The sequence below is a fragment of the Oncorhynchus gorbuscha genome, linkage group LG16, assembly GCF_021184085.1.
Source record: "Oncorhynchus gorbuscha isolate QuinsamMale2020 ecotype Even-year linkage group LG16, OgorEven_v1.0, whole genome shotgun sequence".
In the NCBI taxonomy this organism is placed as follows: Eukaryota; Metazoa; Chordata; class Actinopteri; order Salmoniformes; family Salmonidae; genus Oncorhynchus; species Oncorhynchus gorbuscha.
Window position 1 is genome coordinate 85,136,824 of NC_060188.1, and position 6,000 is coordinate 85,142,823.

At 49.0% G+C, this 6,000-nt stretch overlaps 1 protein-coding gene across 1 annotated transcript in view; it reads left to right on the forward strand.

The window, feature by feature from the left end:
* Positions 1-6,000, forward strand: part of LOC123999278 (rab GTPase-activating protein 1-like) — a 168,881-nt gene that overhangs the window by 13,785 nt on the left and 149,096 nt on the right.

Consider the following 6,000-nt stretch of genomic DNA (forward strand, 5'->3'; position numbering starts at 1 on the left):
CCTGGCTCTCTCCTTCTCTCTGCTCTCTTCTCCTTCTGTCTCTACTCCTGGCTCTCTCCTTCTCTCTGCTCTCTTCTCCTTTTCTCCTTCTGTCTCTACTCCTGGCTCTCTCCTTCTCTCTGCTCTCTTCTCCTTTTCTCCTTCTGTCTCTACTCCTGGCTCTCTCCTTCTCTCTGCTCTCTTCTCCTTTTCTCATTCTGTCTCTACTCCTGTCTCTCTCCTTCTCTCTGCTCTCTTCTCCTTTTCTCCTTCTGTCTCTACTCCTGGCTCTCTCCTTCTCTCTGCTCTCTTCTCCTTTTCTCCTTCTGTCTCTACTCCTGGCTCTCTCCTTCTCTCTGCTCTCTTCTCCTTTTCTCCTTCTGTCTCTACTCCTGGCTCTTTCCTTCCCTCTGCTCTCTTCTCCTTCTGGCTCTCTCCTTCTCTCCTTCTCTCTCCACTCCTGGCTCTCTCCTTCTCTCTGCTCTCTTCTCCCTTTCTCCTTCTGTCTCTACTCCTGGCTCTTTCCTTCCCTCTGCTCTCTTCTCCTTCTGGCTCTCTCCTTCTCTCCTTCTCTCTCCACTCCTGGCTCTCTCCTTCTCTCTGCTCTCTTCTCCTTTTCTCCTACTGTCTCTACTCCTGGCTCTCTCCTTCTCTCTGCACTCTTCTCCTTCTGTCTCTACTCCTGGCTCTCTCCTTCCCTCTGCTCTCTTCTCCTTCTGTCTCTACTCCTGACTCTCTCCTTCTCTGCTCTCTTCTCCCTTTCTCCTTCTGTCTCTACTCCGGGCTCTCTCCTTCTCTCTCCACTCCTGGCTCTCTCCTTCTCTCTGCTCTCTTCTCCCTTTCTCCTTCTGTCTCTACTCCTGGCTCGCTCCTTCTCTCTGCTCTCTTCTCATTTTCTCCTTCTGTCTCTACTCCTGGCTCTCTCCTTCTCTCTGCTCTCTTTTCTCCTTCTGTCTCTACTCCTGGCTCTATCCTTCTCTCTGCTCTCTTCTCCTCTCCTGTCTCTACTCCTGGCTCTCTCCTTCTCTCTGCTCTCTTTTCTCCTTCTGTCTCTACTCCTGGCTCTCTCCTTCTCTCTGCTCTCTTCTCCTTTCTCTCCTGGCTCTCTCCTTCTCTGCTCTTCTCTCCTTTTCTCCTTCTGTCTCTACTCCTTCTCTCTCTTCTCCTGCTCTCTTCTCCTTCTGTCTCTCTCCTGCTCTCTTCTCTCCTCTTTCTCCTTCTGTCTCTACTCCTGGCTCTCTCCTTCTCTCTCTTCTCTCCTTCTCCTTCTGTCTCTACTCCTGTCTCTCTCCTTCTCTCTGCTCTCTTCTCCTTTTCTCCTTCTGTCTCTACTCCTGGCTCTCTCCTTCTCTCTGCTCTCTTCTCCTTTTCTCCTTCTGTCTCTACTCCTGGCTCTCCTCCTCTGCTCTCTGCTCTCTTCTCCTTCTGTCTCTACTCCTGGCTCTCTCCTTCTCTCTGCTCTCTTCTCCTTCTGTCTCTACTCCTGGCTCTCTCCTTCTCTGCTCTCTTCTCCTTTTCTCCTTCTGTCTCCACTCCTGGCTCTCTCCTTCTCTCTGCTCTCTTCTCCTTCTGTCTCTACTCCTGGCTCTCTCCTTCTCTCTGCTCTCTTCTCCTTTTCTCCTTCTGTCTCTACTCCTGGCTCTCTCCTTCTCTCTGCTCTCTTCTCCTTTTCTCCTTCTGTCTCTACTCCTGGCTCTCTCCTTCTCTCTGCTCTCTTCTCTTTTCCTTCTGTCTCTACTCCTGTCTCTCTCCTTCTCTCTGCTCTCTTCTCCTTTTCTCCTTCTGTCTCTACTCCTGGCTCTCTCCTTCCCTCTGCTCTCTTCTCCTCTGGCTTTCTCCTTCTGTCTCTACTCCTGGCTCTCTCCTTCTCTCTGCTCTCTTCTCCTTTTCTCCTTCTGTCTCTACTCCTGGCTCTCTCCTTCTCTCTGCTCTCTTCTCCTTTTCTCCTTCTCTCTCTCTCTCCTGGCTCTCTCCTTCTCTCTGCTCTCTTCTCCTTTTCTCCTTCTGTCTCTACTCCTGGCTCTCTCCTTCTCTCTGCTTCTCTTTTCTCATTCTTTCTCTACTCCTGGCTCTCTCCTTCCCTCTGCTCTCTTCTCCTTCTGTCTCTCTCCTTCTGTCTCTACTCCTGCTCTCTCTCCTTCCTTCTGTCTCTCTCTTCTCCTTCTGTCTCTACTCCTGGCTCTCTCCTTCTCTCTGCTCTCTTCTCCTTTTCTCCTTCTGTCTCTACTCCTGGCTCGCTCCTTCTCTCTGCTCTCTTCTCATTTTCTCCTTCTGTCTCTACTCCTGTCTCTCTCCTTCTCTGCTCTTCTCTCCTTTTCTCCTTCTGTCTCTACTCCTGGCTCTCTCCTTCTCTCTGCTCTCTTCTCCTTTTCTCCTTCGGTCTCCACTCCTGGCTCTCTCCTTCTCTCTGCTCTCTTCTCCTTCTGTCTCTCTTCTCCTGGCTCTCTCCTTCTCTCTGCTCTCTTCTCCTTCTGTCTCTACTCCTGGCTCTCTCCTTCTCTCTGCTCTCTTCTCCTTTTCTCCTTCTGTCTCTACTCCTGGCTCTCTCCTTCCTCTCTTCTCCTCTGGCTTCTCCTTCTGTCTCTACTCCTGGCTCTCTCCTTCCGTCTGCTCTCTTCTCCTTCTGTCTCTACTCCTGGCTCTCTCCTTCCCTCTGCTCTCTTCTCCTTCTGGCTTTCTCCTTCTGTCTCTACTCCTGGCTCTCTCCTTCTCTCTGCTCTCTTCTCCTTTTCTCCTTCTGTCTCTACTCCTGGCTCTCTCCTTCTCTCTGCTCTCTTCTCCTTTTCTCCTTCTGTCTCTACTCCTGGCTCTCTCCTTCTCTCTGCTCTCTTCTCCTTCTGTCTCTACTCCTGGCTCTCTCCTTCTCTCTGCTCTCTTCTCCTTCTGTCTCTACTCCTGGCTCTCTCCTTCTCTCTGCTCTCTTCTCCTTTTCTCCTTCTGTCTCTACTCCTGGCTCTCTCCTTCTCTCTGCTCTCTTCTCCTTCTGTCTCTACTCCTGGCTCTCTCCTTCTCTGCTCTTCTCTCCTTTTCTCCTTCTGTCTCTACTCCTGGCTCTCTCCTTCTCTCTGCTCTCTTCTCCTTTTCTCCTTCTGTCTCTACTCCTGGCTCTCTCCTTCTCTCTGCTCTCTTCTCCTTTTCTCCTTCTGTCTCTACTCCTGGCTCTCTCCTTCTCTCTGCTCTCTTCTCCTTTTCTCCTTCTGTCTCTACTCCTGGCTCTCTCCTTCTCTCTGCTCTCTTCTCCTTTTCTCCTTCTGTCTCTACTCCTGGCTCTCTCCTTCTCTCTGCTCTCTTCTCCTTTCTCTACTCCTTCTCTCCTTCTCTCTGCTCTCTCTCCTCTCTGTCTCTACTCCTGGCTCTCTCCTTCTCTCTGCTCTCTTCTCCTTTTCTCCTTCTGTCTCTACTCCTGGCTCTCTCCTTCTCTCTGCTCTCTTCTCCTTTTCTCCTTCTGTCTCTACTCCTGGCTCTCTCCTTCTCTCTGCTCTCTTCTCCTTCTGTCTCTACTCCTGTCTCTCTCCTTCTCTCTGCTCTCTTCTCCTTTTCTCCTTCTGTCTCTACTCCTGGCTCTCTCCTTCTCTCTGCTCTCTTCTCCTTTTCTCCTTCTGTCTCTACTCCTGGCTCTCTCCTTCTCTCTGCTCTCTTCTCCTTTTCTCCTTCTGTCTCCACTCCTGGCTCTCTCCTTCTCTCTGCTCTCTTCTCCTTTTCTCCTTCGGTCTCTTCTCCTGGCTCTCTCCTTCTCTCTGCTCTCTTCTCCTTCTGTCTCTACTCCTGTCTCTCTCCTTCTCTCTGCTCTCTTCTCCTTTTCTCATTCTTTCTCTACTCCTGGCTCTCTCCTTCCCTCTGCTCTCTTCTCCTTCTGGCTCTCTCCTTCTGTCTCTACTCCTGGCTCTCTCCTTCCGTCTGCTCTCTTCTCCTTCTGTCTCTACTCCTGGCTCTCTCCTTCTCTCTGCTCTCTTCTCCTTTTCTCCTTCTGTCTCTACTCCTGGCTCTCTCCTTCTCTCTGCTCTCTTCTCATTTTCTCCTTCTGTCTCTACTCCTGGCTCTCTCCTTCTCTCTGCTCTCTTCTCCTTTTCTCCTTCTGTCTCTACTCCTGGCTCTCTCCTTCTCTCTGCTCTCTTCTCCTTTTCTCCTTCTGTCTCCACTCCTGGCTCTCTCCTTCTCTCTGCTCTCTTCTCCTTTTCTCCTGTCTCTTCTCCTGGCTCTCTCCTTCTCTCTGCTCTCTTCTCCTTCTGTCTCTACTCCTGGCTCTCTCCTTCTCTCTGCTCTCTTCTCCTTTTCTCCTTCTGTCTCTACTCCTGGCTCTCTCCTTCCCTCTGCTCTCTTCTCCTTTTTCTCCTTCTGTCTCTACTCCTGGCTCTCTCCTTCCTCTCTCTCTGCTCTCTTCTCATTTTCTCCTTCTGTCTCTACTCCTTCTGGCTCTCTCCTTCTGTCTCTACTCCTGGCTCTCTCCTTTCTGCTCTTTCTCCTTCTGTCTCTACTCCTGGCTCTCTCCTTCTCTCTGCTCTCTTCTCCTTTTCTCCTTCTGTCTCTACTCCTGGCTCTCTCCTTCTCTCTGCTCTCTTCTCCTTTTCTCCTTCTGTCTCTACTCCTGGCTCTCTCCTTCTCTCTGCTCTCTTCTCCTTTTCTCCTTCTGTCTCTACTCCTGGCTCTCTCCTTCTCTCTGCTCTCTTCTCATTTTCTCCTTCTGTCTCTACTCCTGGCTCTCTCCTTCTCTCTGCTCTCTTCTCCTTTTCTCCTTCTGTCTCTACTCCTGGCTCTCTCCTTCCCTCTGCTCTCTTCTCCTTTTCTCCTTCTGTCTCCACTCCTGGCTCTCTCCTTCTCTCTGCTTCTCCTTTTCTCCTTCTGTCTCTACTCCTGGCTCTCTCCTTCCCTCTGCTCTCTTCTCCTTTTCTCCTTCTGTCTCTACTCCTGGCTCTCTCCTTCTCTCTGCTCTCTTCTCCTTTTCTCCTTCTGTCTCTACTCCTGGCTCTATCCTTCTCTCTGCTCTCTTCTCCTTTTCTCCTTCTGTCTCTACTCCTGGCTCTCTCCTTCTCTCTGCTCTCTTCTCCTTTTCTCCTTCTGTCTCTACTCCTGGCTCTCTCCTTCTCTCTGCTCTCTTCTCCTTTTCTCCTTCTGTCTCTACTCCTGGCTCTCTCCTTCTCTCTGCTCTCTTCTCCTTCTGTCTCCACTCCTGGCTCTCTCCTTCTCTCTGCTCTCTTTACCTGACACTCTTGTCCCTACTCCACCTTTTTCTTTCGCTGCGGTGGCTGGAAATATTTCAATAAACTCAACTGAGAAAAAGAAAATCAAACCAAAGACACATAAATGTCTTGCTAGCACTTGATACAGTTCCAAACAAACTAGCTAGCTAACTTGCTAGACTAGTAATGTTAGTTAACTATGTGTCTATCATCAACATACTTGTCTATATTGGATAGCTAATTGCCGTTACAAATTGTGGCAGCAAAATAATAGATCTGAATGATGCTAGAAGAGTTTTTAGGTTATAGCTAGCTTAGCTAGCCAATTACATAACGTTAGACAAACAAACAAGATAACGTACCTTTCTAGCCGTTTCTCACGCAGGTGCATTTTGAAGTGATTTAAGCGAATTGTGTTTGGCGCCACTGAGCGTCTCAAGCACTGGTCACAGGCTTGCATCACTAGTTAACTACGCATGGTTGATATTACTAGGTTAACTAGCTTGTTCAGTGTTGCATATAATCGATGTGGTGCCTGTTAATTTATCATCGAATCACAGCCTACTTCGCCAAACGGGGGAGGATTTAACTAAAGCACATTCTCGAAAAAGTCAAACGTTGCACGAATGTACCTAACCATAAACATCAATGTACCTAACCATAAACATCAATGTACCTAACCATAAACATCAATGTACCTAACATAAACATCAATGTACCTAACCATAAACACCAATGTACCTAACCATAAACCTCAATGTGTACCTAACCATAAACATCAATGTACCTAACCATAAACATCAATGTACCTAACCATAAACACCAATGTACCTAACCATAAACA